Genomic DNA, 13,623 nt, shown 5'->3' on the forward strand with positions numbered 1-13,623 from the left:
AAAGCCACAGCCCTTGCAGAGCAAGGGAAACAACTGCTTCAAGGTCTCAGAGCGAGTGACGTCACTGATTGAAACGCTATTAGCGCGCACCCCGCTAACGATTTCACACTGGTTACACTAACTCCCCTTTTGAACTCCTCCTTTTCCACAGCAACCAGTGATCCGGGTCACAGCACCAATGTAACAGTATAGCTTCGGTCCCTCTCCTAATCCCAACCTGGGCTCGAACCAGGGACCCGCTGCACACATCAACAACTGACACCAACGAAGCATCATTACCCATCGCTCCACAAAAGCCACAGCCCTTGCAGAGCAAGGGAAACAACTACTTCAAGGTCTCAGAGCGACTGACGTCACCGATTGAAACGCTATTAGCACGCACCCCGCTAACTAGCTAGCCATTTCACACCAGTTACACCAACAAGTTTCAATCAGCCTAAGCACCGGACAGAGATCAGAGGAGGTGAGTTAGTTGCCTACGACCTTGCGAGAGCATGCACCACAAACAGATCACTAGTGATAGGTCTGCTTTTTTGAACAGATCTTTTTGGTGAACGTCCGGAACCGAATCGCATCGGTGAAAGAGCCGTTCATTTTTCTCCCTGATTTGCATAGCCTACTGCAACTACATTTTTGTTGTTACTAAAAGATACGCTTTTCTACAGATAAGTTACAACATAATCATTTTAAGAGGGTCCTCACTGTAGAATCAATAAATAGTCCTAGAGGGGAAAGCACGTCAGTCTGGTCCATGCTGATATTTTCAGTGCAGGCCATCTAATAATTTGGCCAGGTAAAAAAAGATTTGATTTCACATTTCACGATCTGTTGTAATGGTAGGCTACATTTAGGGCTTTATGTTGTAGATTAGAATTTATTTTATGGTTCTAGGTCGATTTTAAGGCATTTTGAACGAACAACTATTTGAGAGCCAAGTAAGACGGCTCTTTTAAGTGAATGAAGCAAAATGAGCCGGCTCACCGGAAAGAATCGGAGTGCCCATCACTACAGACATCTGAAATTCAAACTTGTGTTGCTGGAGCTTGCTTTTTGCATAATGTGCATTGAGCAATGTGTTGGTTTTCATTGTGATTGTCCAGTTTCACATTCCTAACGTATCTGATATGATTGATTAAGTACAGTGACTTACAATGGCAGAAGCCAAAGGGTTATCATCCTGGACTCACTTGGATGCTCTAGCTGGCCTGTGTCTTGCAGTTGTCATTCGTGTAAGTGGCTTATGCAATGTCATCATAATCACCATCATTTAGAAATGTGCCAGAGGTGACCAGTATCTACCCTTTACTGTTATTCTCCACTGTATAACATGTTCTTACTAACTTTTTCAGCGAAGAGAGAGTTAGCCTTCCCCAAGTACCACTTCAACATTCTCATCATACTCCTCTACTGTAAGAAAATGAATGTCTATTTTGGACTGGGAAAGGATTATGCACTCAGGGTAGGTTTTACATCTTCAGCTAGGGTAGGAATATGGTATTGAAACTACCTGACAGTAGTGAAACTACCTGACAGAGATTTACTACAGTGCATTTTCCTCATCCATGGTAAATGACAGGTGTACAACAAGGACTTTGAGGAGACAGAGACCATGGAGAGCTGCAGTCTGGTCACTCACCTGCTCTTCAACCCGGTCAAGAATGAGCTCATCACATGTGGTGACTGTGTCAGGGTAAACCCATCAGCTCTCTCTGTGTTCAGATAGGGTTGAGTACAGAGACTCGGCCAGAATCACTGAATTATTGCACCAGGGGCTGCATTCATAACCACAGATAACGGGAATACCATTTTTACCACCTGTATTTTTCACTCTAGTTTTGGAGTTACCAGCAAATGGAGACAAATATGTTCAATCAACATGTATCAATGGCAAATTATGGCCTCGTTCTCAGGTGAAAGGAAATATGTTGAGTTGTATTATTATCTCATGTAAATGGAATGCCATATTCTAAACCTCTTACTGTATTACCTCTATAAGATGAATTAAAGGATTTGGTTATGAGGACCAATGTTAGTGTAACCTAAGGAGTCCCCTCCCATCCCTTTTTTACATTTCTGTAAAAACTTTTTTACACCTTTTCCGTGACATCCAATTGGTAGTTACAGTCTGTCGCTGCAACTCCCAAATGGACTCGGGAGAGGCGAAGGTCGAGAGGCATGCGTCCTCCGAAACATGACCCTGCCAAGCCGCACTGCTTCTTGACACACTGCTCGCTTAACCCGGATGCCAGCCGCACCAATGTGTCAGAGGAAACTCAGTACAACTGGCGACAGTGTCAGCATGCATGCGCCTGGCCCGCCAAGGAGTCACTAGAGGGCAATAGGAGAAGGACATCCCAGCCGGCCAAACCCTCCCTGACCTGGACGACGCAATTGTGCGTCACCTCATGGGTCTTCTGGTCGCGGCCGGCTGCGACACAGCCCGCGATCAAACCCGGATCTGCAGTGACGCCTCAAGCACTGCGAAACAGTGCCTTAGACCGCTGCGCCATTCATGAAGCGCTTCCATCCCTTTCTGACCTCTGATTCCTGCAGGCAGGAGTTTCTGCTGGCCCAGGGGTGCTGGGGTACCCGTATGGATCTGGACGTGGCCCACCAGCACCTCTACTGCTTCTCAGACCTTGGTCTGCTGTGCTAAGACATGGAGGGCATGACAATTAACATAGGAGTTGGGAAGACAGCACAAACACATCTGGTACCAGGCTATAGCATCAGCCCACCAACCAGGTCTGCTGTTCTCAAATGAGAGTGGAGTAAAGTTACAACATCAAATCAGATTTTATTGGTCACATACACATATTTAGCAGATGTTATTGCGGGTGTAGTGAAATGATTACACCGTAGTCAGTGATCTGTGGTTTGTAATCCATCACTCTCCCATCCTGTTCTCTCTGTAGTCAAAGCGTGGAGCATGGCGGCCCATCTCCTCCATGTGTTTGAGGGCCATAACCAACCTGTCACCAACCTGGTCCTGCACCCTGACACCCCTCCATCTTCATCTCTGGCTCTCTGGACGGTACAATCCGCCTCTGGTGCCTGGACACCCTGACCCAGCTCTGCAGGTGACCCCCTGCTCTCTCTACCCTGATCCTCTCACTCATATAGACTCTGAATTGTAGTTAATTGAAAGGTTGGCATGCAGTATATTTTGTGAACACTTGAGGGCGGGCATTCATAAATGGACACAGTCTGATTAGTGAAGTCCCTTCAGCCTTCACTTTCTCTTCTCTTTCCGTCCACTCTCCCCCACATTTTTTTCAGATTACTTTCTATTTTCCATATTCCTCATCTTACTTTCTTTACTTCATGTTATCACCCCTCCATCTGCAGTGTAACATGTGTGAAGGGGGTTCTGGGACTAGGGCTAACAGAGGAGGGGCTGCTGAATGCCTGGTCTCTGAGGAACATGCAGCTCTACCAACCTAACTACTTCCTGGACTTCTGGAGCCACCTGCACTGCCTAGCCCTCTCCTTCACACTGTGCAAGGCCCTGGACAAGACCACATGCCTTCTCACCCTGGGGGAGGGCAACAGGTCCACTATCTTCACCAGGTTTTATCATCATCTTCAATCTTCTTCATACAGAGTGTATTGAAATGACATCTGTTTCCTTGTAAAGTGTTCCATTCCTGTATTTCATGTTTAGATGTCAGGCTTTCTGTTCAAATGGCAATTATGGTCTTTTGATTGGCAAAGAAATTGCCTCGAAGTCACAATTGCAGCATTTTATAGAACATAAAAGTGTGATATATTTTATTGAAGCCTTCCATAGATCTGCCTCTGTCTACTATACAGCCTCCACATCTTCTCCTGTACAGATGGTAAGAAGTTGTGCATGATGCCCCCACACCCCTTCCACTCACTGCTGAAAGTCCTGCCTAACTTTGCCTATGGCCGGGCCAGTCGGGCCATCGCCCTCCTGCTCAGCTCCTGGGAGGTCTGGGTCTACACAGCCAGGTAAGTGGGTCAGAACAGGTGCTGCTGGGAGTGGCTTGAGTCATTGTAGTTGTTTATATGACACTATGAAATCATATGATCAGATGTGATCAAAGGGTTTGATCAAAGTATTTTTCCCTGTAATCTCTGCAGGACTGACCCAGTGTTCCGTGTGGCTAGGTTGGAAATCAGGGAGATGCAGCAGCTCATTGCTTACATCATGCCAAAGGACAGGGCATGTGTAAAGAGGTGAGGGATTGACGAGGGGCTCCGGCTGAAGCATGGTCAGGTTTTCAGTGGAAAGTGTAGTAAATGCATGCATGTTGTTTATATGTTTATACACAAAAAGGGAAAAGGCATTTGCATTGGCACCGGAGGTGCACCTTGTGACTACGGCATCGAGTTTGGTGTTATTGTCCAGTGGTCAAGGGGTCTGTGCACCTTCATTAGACGTCTCCTGTGAGAAGAGACAAATCTGGGAGTGTTGTAGCCTGGGATTTCTCATCTCTCCTGTCTGCTACTGGACTGATGAAGGAATGGTCTGTGCAGATGCCATCAACTTCATACTGTGTGGCATGTAGGTATCTACACCCCAATTTCCATTTGTCTGCCTGCCTTTTTTTATGTCTACTGTATCAGTGTGTCATTTCTCGCCGTCATTCGTGTATCCATATCTTTTGATAATTGTCTTTTCAAGACGAAAGAATACTATTGATGGATGTCATCATTCGAAATCTGAAATTCTGTGAGATTAAAATCCACAAAGATCTTGTAAGCATTCCACTACAAACTTCCCTTCAGTTACATATACCTTACCATGGGGTTGACAGTTCACTCTTCAGCCACTAAAGGGCCTATATTCTTCTGAGGAGGATGGGCAGGAGGTGGGGGAACTCGCTCTCTCTCAATTCAATTTCAATTTAAGGGGCTTTATTGGCATGGGAACCATGTTTACATTGTCAAAGCAATTGAAATAGATAATAAACAAAAGTGAAATAAACAATAAAAAAATAAAAAGTAAACATTACACTCATGAAAGTTCAAAAATAAAGATATTTCAAATGTCATTTTATGTCTATTTACAGTGTTGTAATGATGTGCAAATACATTTCTCTCTCTCTCAAAGCTATCTGTGTGTGTACACATTTATTTTAGTTTTTCTCTCTAGGATTCAAAGTCCAGTGTGGATGAGATGATACCAGCTCCCTCCCTAACCTACCAGTCCCTGCCCAGTCCCATCACCTCTCTGTCTGTCCTTCAGAACCCTGCTCCTTACACATGGACAGTCCACCACGGACCTCATACAGACCCTGGGTGAGACATAAGCCAAGGAGATCGTTCAATCATACTTTATTTCTTTTTATTGACCATCTACATTTTAGTCATTTAGCGGACGCTCTTATCCAGAGCGACTTACAGTTATTGCATTTATATTAAGATAACTAGGTGGGACAACAACATGTCGCAGTCGTAGTAAGTACACTTCTCAATAAAGTCAAAGTTGGTAAGAAAAAAAGAAGAAGTGTGTGTTAGTTCACAAAAGGGTGGGTTCGAAGAGGTAGGGTTTCCGATGTTTTTGGAAGATGGGCAGGGACTCTGCTGTCCTAGCTTCAGGGGGAAGCTGGTTCCACCATAGGGGTACCAGGACAGAGAACAGCTTGGACCTGGCTGAGCGGGAGCTGCCCTCCTGTAGGGGTGAGAGGGCCAAGAGACCAGAGGTGACAGAACGGAGTGCTCGGGTTGGGGTGTAGGGTTTGAGCATTGCCTGAAGGTAGGGAGGGGCAGTTCCTCTTGCTGTTCCGTAGGCAAGTACCATGGTCTTGTAGTGGATTCGACCTTCAACTGGAAGCCAGTGGAGTGTGCGGAGGAGCGGGGTGACATAGTGTTTTACATGTGTATCTTGTATTACAATTAGCTTCAATTCTCTTTCAGTAATTTATTTAAAGGTATGTTTTAAAGCCTTGTTTCATCTTCAGACACTATGGTCCAAAACATGAGCGCCAGTCCAATGTTGTCATTACAGTAAACCTCAGGAAGGCTTCCCAGACCTCCAGCATGTGGAACTACTCACTGACAGCACAACCCTCTCTCCATCTGCAAAACACCAATTAGATAGTGTCAAAGATGGGTGTTTGAGCAGGCTCAGCTGTGTACAGTATGCACGACTGTGGAGCTACAAACTTTTGAGTTGACATAAAAAGGATCTCTAAGGTCAGGGCGTGACACTACTACAGTCATTCAGTGTATACCTTATCACTGACATTGTGTTTAAGGTTTAAGCCAGGTATTAAGATTTTGAAATTGGTTTTGAAATCGCTATCATCTGGTCAGGTTCCTCAGAAAGCTTGGCAGCCTGTAGTCTCCTGCCCACGTTCCTCACCAGGGACTGGCAGTGGGAGGCAGGCTGCTGTTGTCTCTAAGAGCAGGCCGGAGAGAGCACATCTGACCTGAGACAGCCATCTCAGGGGCCTCAGAGGAGAGCAAGCTCTTATAGGCCACCTGCAGTCAAAAGGTCAAGGTAGATAATATAGCACAACCTGTAATAATGCTTACATTACATTAGTTAATTGTTGTGATGACGTACAAGTAATAGTTACGCTTACAGGGTGTACCTTATTAACTGTAAATATCCATTTATTTTCCAGGATAAGCCACAGCATCATTCTTCTTGTGCTGAAAAAAATGCTTGTTAGATGTGCTGTATGTGCCTGTTACCTTGATGTACTTTTTGTTTTGTGAGCAGCAGAAGGAGAGTGGGGATAGGACTCCCAAAAAGACAACCTCTGCATCTAGAAGGGAGTCCAGCCACACCCCCAGCTCTGTACCTGACAGAAGACCCAGCACGGTGACTAATAGATTACCCAGCCCTGTGACTGACCCACCCCCAAGCCACGCCCTTACCTCAGGTAAAGCACCCATCAAAGCTCACACTCGGTAAAGCACCCATCAAAGCTCACACGCAGACTCTGTCGAGACCGAGTCTGCGTCTCTCCCGTGGATAGGCAGACCATTCCATAAAAATGGAGCTCTCTAGGAGAAAGCCCTGCCTCCAGCTATTTGCTTAGAAATTTTAGAGACAGTAAGGAGCCCTGCGTCTTGTGACCGTAGCCTACGTGCAGGTATGTACGGCAGGACTAAATCGTAAAGAAAGGTAGGCGCAAGCCCTTGTAATGCTTTCTAGGTTAGTGATAAAACCTCGAAATCAACCCTAGCCTTAATAGGAAGCCAGTGTAGAGAGGCTAGCACTGGAGTAATATGATCAAATTCTTTGGTTCTAGTCACTTCAAAGCATTTCGACACACTCGCTAGCATTTCGCTACACCCGCAATAACATCTGCTAGATATTTGTGTGACCAATAAAATGTGATTTGATTTGATTTAAATCCACACACAGAATGTAGCCAAGAGGTGGAGGAGCAGAAGAAGAACAAAGAACGACATCTAATTTTCTTCACGCGACACTTGACAGGAAGAGTTTGAGGCATGGCGGACAAGAGTCCAGCAGAGGAATTGTGATTGTCTTGACAGCCTCATTCAAGCAAGAAGAACCGAGGGACAGAAGGACACTTGGAAAAGCTGAGGATGGAGGGAGTGGAGAGGAAGAGGTAGAGAGAGTGGAAGAAGAATGTGATGGGAGGAATGAGGATGGGGTTAGGGTAGAGGACATGAATGGGAGGGACAATGAAGAGGACAAGGTATATGGAAAACCTGAAGAAGCATTGGAGAACGATGAAGTACAAGACGAAGAATGGAAAGGAGAGGATATGTTTTACAATGGTGATGAGGGAGAGTGGAACAAAGCTGAAGAGTGGGATGGTAGACCTAAGGGAGAGGGCAAGATAGAAGAAAGGCCCACAGATGGAGTGAAGAGAGAGGACAGATCAGATGTTGAAGCAAAAGGCATTGTCAACAGAGGGGGAAGAAGCTTGGAGCACAGATGCTTAGCCTGATGTAAGTTCACAAACTTAGTGTAAGATGTAAGTTCAGAAACAACCATTAGATAGATCTGCTTTAGAAAGTAGATACAGTCAAACAGATTCAGTCAAAACACTCATATTGACTATTCAAAACCAAAACATGATTAGTCACACTTCAGTGAAACACGTCAGTGGAGAATTCCTGGAGATATTAAGCATGTCTTGGGAATTGTATGCATGATACAGTATGTTTCAGTGCACAGTTTAGTTGGCATCATTAGATGCTTAACAGCAGAAAGGGAGAATGATTCATTCTTGGTGCTGTTAATGGGTCAATAAAACAATTTTCACACTCCAGCAATCTATTGGTGGTTTACACGATAAAATTACTAATCATGACTAATCACGCTAAACAAGTGCTTCAGCTGCAACATTGAAACAAATGACAAAACTTTGTGTAAATATTTGAAAAGGCTATCATAGAAATGAACTATTTATCATGATCTTTATTATGCTGGATTATATATGAGATGCGTTTTCTGTTTTCCTCCAGCGTGCTGAAGTTTCCTCAGTCCAAGAATCAGAGGATGTCAAAGCTCAGGACAGCTACAGTAAGCTTCATAACATGATCCATAAACATACTACCTCTGTCCATCATTTACTTAAAGAGATACTTCAGAATTTGGGCGATGAGGCCCTTTATCTACTTCACCAGAGTCAGATGAACCTGTGGATACCATTTGTATGTCTCTGTGTCCAGTATGAAGGAAGTTAGAGGTAGTTTCCTATTGACCAGAAGTCATTGCGCCAGTTGGCATTGGCTCGCGAAACTACCTCAAACTTTCATACTGCACAGACATATAAATGGTATCCACAAGTTCATCTGACTTTGGGGAAGCAGATAAAGGACCTAATGTAAGGATCTATGTATTTGGTATCAGGCAGGAGTATCCGGATCCCAAGTCCCTCTGAAGGCCCAGATAAGACCATAGCGGATGAGTCTTTACTCCCATCAATCACACAACATCAGTGTCTCCTGACCCCTCCTGTCTCAGCCTCCAGTATTTATGCTGCAGTAGTTTATGTGTCAGGGGGCTAGGGTCAGTTTATTATATCTGGAGTACTTCTCCTGTCCTATTCGGTGTCCTGTGTGAATCTAAGTGTGCGTTCTCTAATTCTCTCCTTCTCTCTTTCTTTCTCTCTCTTGGAGGACCTGAGTCCTAGGACCATGCCCTAGGACTACCTCACATGATGACTCCTTGCTGTCCCCAGTCCACCTGGCCGTGCTGCTGCTCCAGTTTCAACTGTTCTGCCTTATTATTATTCTACCATGCTGGTCATTTATGAACATTTGAACATCTTGGCCATGTTCTGTTATAATCTCCACCCGGCACAGCCAGAAGAGGACTGGCCACCCCACATAGCCTGGTTCCTCTCTAGGTTTCTTCCTAGGTTTTGGCCTTTCTAGGGAGTTTTTCCTAGCCACTTTGGGGTTTTAGGCTGGGTTTCTGTACAGCACTTTGAGATATCAGCTGATGTACGAAGGGCTATATAAATACATTTGATTTGATTTGACACAGAGGAACTCTGCTCTATTTCAGTTGGACAGTGTTGAGAGCCAGGTAGAAAAGGATCTCCTGAGGTGAGGAGGCTGATGCATGTATTACAGTATTGTGTTTGTACAGTACATATCTCACAACAATTTAATCAGATACATGTAATAATCATTTACAAATATATACTATATTTCCCTCTAACTTGTTTCCCTGCTTGGCCAATCCTAGACATGAGTACCTGCAGAAGGTGCGGAGAGAGAGAACCCGGCGGGCCCATGAGAGGAGAGGGGACCTGGAGCCCCAGGGCCTCCAGCAGTGGGTCAACCAGCCCCACCACACCCGCTGGTGGAGTGCCCACCCTGGGTGCACATAGTGTCCCAACACTGCCCTTTATGATTATCATGCAATATAGCTATTCTAACACTATTATAAACACTCTCACATTGATTCTTATAACATATGTATCGTTTGGGTGACCTGTCCTCTACCATTTTTTGTCAGAGAGGCATATATTTGATGCTCTAGAATCTAGGCAATGTGAGCAGGGTAGGTACATGCCCCGCCATCCAGCTCCATAATGGGGGTACCCCCCACAGTCACCTGCCTCCCCCCAGTCACGCTGCATCTCCACCCCTGGTCTCACTCTGCCACCCCACAGCCAAAACCCTGTATCAGGCCTGGGACTCAGAGGAAGATCAGCCTTACAGGTAAAAGCTTCCATATGGGCATGTGTTTAGCTCAGTAGGTAATGCAATGTGTATCACAGGCCTTGTGGCCAATGTCTCTTTTTCTTACTGTTATTTTATGAAGTAATATACAGTATGTGAGTACAGTAATGTCACATCAGTGTTGGTGTGTGCGGTATGTGTGTGCTTAAATCTGCTGTGGTCCACCTTAGGCTCTCGATGTCTGTGGAGCTTTGCAGCTCCTTCAGGGTTATCTTTGGTCTCTTAGTTGCCTCTCTGATTAATGCCCTCCTTGCCTGGTCTGTGAGTTTTGGTGGACGGTTCCCTCTTGGCAGGTTTGTTGTGGTGCCATATTCTTTCCATTTTTTTATAATGGATTTAATGGTGCTCCGTGGGATGTTCAAAGTTTCAGATATTTTTTATAAGCCAACTCTGATCTGTACTTCTCGACAACTTTCTCCCCGACCTGTTTGGAGAGCTCCTTGGTCTTCATGGTTCTGCTTGCTTGGTGGTGGTCCTTGCTTAGTGGTGTTGCAGACTCTGGGGCCTTTCAGAACAGGTGTTTATATACTGAGATCATGTGACAGATCATGTGACACTTAAATAAAGTCCACAAGTGTGCAATCTAACTAATTATATGACTTCTGAAGGTAATTGGTTGCACCAGATCTTATTTAGGGGCTTCATAGCTTCCGTATATTATTTTCATTTCACTTCAGCAATTTAGATTATTTTGTGTATGTCCGTTACATGCAATCCAAATCAAAAATCTATTTAAATTACAGGTTGTAATGCAACAAAATAGGAAAAACGCCATGTCATGCAGTTAATATACTTTTTGGGAGGAAATTGATCGAAAGGTCAAATCTGACCTTTAATCTTCTAGCCATGACCGTACCGCTCAGTGGCTTGTGTTCGCATCAGCGAACTGTAAAGGTCATATCCAAGTGACGACAAAAAACAGTTGGATGTAAACAAATATACAGACAGGGGAGGTATAATTAGCATGTTACTGTGTATTATGATTAAATCCAGAACAGATTTAGAAACAACAGGGTTTCGTTTTTCACATTTTCACATTTTGGAAGTATTGCATGTCCGCAATTCTTTCTAATTGTCTTATCAACTTGTTTTTTTACGTTTGGAACTAAGGAAGTGGTCTAAGGAAGTGGTCGGCTTAGATCAGTGGTTCCCAACTCCGGTCCTTGAGTACCTCCAACAGTACACCATTGTATTGTAGCCCCGGACAAGCCAACCTGATTCAACTAGTCAACTAATCATCAGGCCCTCAATGAGTTGAATCAGGTATGTTTGTGCGGAGCTGCAACAAAAATGTGTGCTGTTGGAGGTACTTTGTCAGAAGGTGAGTATAGCTGGTGCATGGAGAGCAAAATGAGTGAGCAACGTACTTTACTCAAAAATTAAAGGCACAAGGTAAACAAATACTCTTGACCAAAAAACCAATGGAAAATATTACTCACGGGTGAACACAGCACCCGTCGAAAAACCAGCCATCGTGAACCGAACTGAACATAGAAATAATTACGCACAACAAACATGGGGGAAACAGAGGGTTAAATACATGATACATTGGATAATGAAAACCAGGTGTGTAGAAAATAAAGACAAAACCAATGGAAAATGAAAGATGGATCAGCGATGGCTAGAAGACCGGTGAACGCCGCCCGTACAAGGAGAGGGGCCGACCTCGGCGGAAGTTGTGACAGTAACCCCCCCTTGACGCGCAACTCCAGCAGCGCGCCGACAACGGCCTCGGGGGCAACCCGGAGGGCGAGGCGCAGGGCGATCCGGATGGAGACGGTGGAACTCCCGCAGCATCAATGGGTCCACACGTCCTCCACCGGCATCCAGCATATCTTCTCCGGACCATACCCCTCCCACTCCACAAGGTACTGAAGGCCCTCGCCCGACGTCTCAAATCCAGTATGGATCGAACTGCATACGCCGGGGCCCCCTCGATCCAGAGGGGGCGGAAGAACCTCCAGCACCTCACACTCCTGGAATGGACAGTCCACCACCGGCCTGACGAGAGACACATGGAACTAGGGGTTAATTCGATAATCGGGGGGAAGCTGTAACCTGTAACATACCTCGTTCAGTCACCTCAGGACTTTGAATGGCCCCACAAACCGCGGGCCCAGCTTCCGGCAGAGCAGGCGGATGGACAGGTCGAGAGCCAGACCCGGTCCCCTGGTGCGAACACTGGGGCCTCACTGCTGTGGCTATCTGCGCAGGTTTTCTGGCGCCTCAAGGCCCGCTGAAGATGCACATGAGCGGCATCCCAGGTCTCCTCAGCACGCCTAAACCAGTCATCCACCGCAGGAGCCTCAATCTGGCTCTGATGCCAAGGCGCCCAGACCGGCTGGTACCCCAGTACGCACTGGATGAGGGAAAGGTTAGTGGAGGAGTGGTGGAACGAGTTCTGGGCCATCTCTGCCCAGGGCAAGAATGTCGCCCACTCCCCCGACCGGTCCTGGCAATAGGGCCGCAGAAACCTACCTACATCCTGGTTCACTCTCTCCACCTGCCCGTTACTCTCGGGGTGAAAACCCGAGGTAAGGCTAACCGAGACCCCCAGACGTTCCATGAACGCCCTCCAGACTGTTGACGTGAACTGGGGACCTCGATCAGATACTATGTCCTCAGGCACCTCTTAGTGCCGGAAGACGTGAGTAAACAGAGCCTCTGCAGGCTGTAGGGCTGTAGGGAGACCGGGCAAAGGGAGGAGACGACAGGACTTAGAAAACCGATCCACAACGACCAGGATCGTGGTGTTGCCCTGTGATGGAGGAAGATCCTTTTGGAAATCCACCGACTGGTGCGACCACGGCCATTGTGGAACGGGTAAGGGTTGTAACTTCCCTCTGGGCAAGTGCCTAGGGGCCTTGCACTGGGCGCACACCGAGCAGGAGGAGACATAAACCCTCACGTCCTTAGCTAAAGTGGACCACCAGTACTTCCCACAAAGACAGCGCACTGTCCGACCGATGCCCGGATGACCAGAGGAGGGTGACGTATGGGCCCAATAGATCAAGCGGTCGCGGACAGAAGTCGGAACGTACAGGCGCCCAGCTGGACATTGAGGGGGAGTGGGCTCTGTACGTAACGCTCGCTCGATGTCCAGCCTCACACTACCGGTGCCACCAGGCACGAGGCCGGGAGTACGGGAGTGGGATCCATGGGCTGCTTCTCTGTGTCATACATCCGGTACAGTGCGTCTGCCTTCACGTTCTAGTAACCTGGTCTGTAGGATAGGGTGAAAACAAAACAGGTAAAAAACATGGCCCACCTTGCATGGCGAGGATTCAGTCTCCTCGCCGCCCGGATTTACTCCAGATTGCGATGGTCAGTCCAGATGAGAAAAGGGTGTTTAGCCCCCTCAAGCTCAAGGCAGGTGAAGTGGAGGGCCAAATGTACCCCTGCCCCACGGATTCGGAGACATATGTTTCCATAGCCGCCGTCTCGTCTTATGACAGGGGATACCCGTGA

The sequence above is a fragment of the Oncorhynchus gorbuscha genome, linkage group LG03 (assembly GCF_021184085.1).
Source record: "Oncorhynchus gorbuscha isolate QuinsamMale2020 ecotype Even-year linkage group LG03, OgorEven_v1.0, whole genome shotgun sequence".
In the NCBI taxonomy this organism is placed as follows: Eukaryota; Metazoa; Chordata; class Actinopteri; order Salmoniformes; family Salmonidae; genus Oncorhynchus; species Oncorhynchus gorbuscha.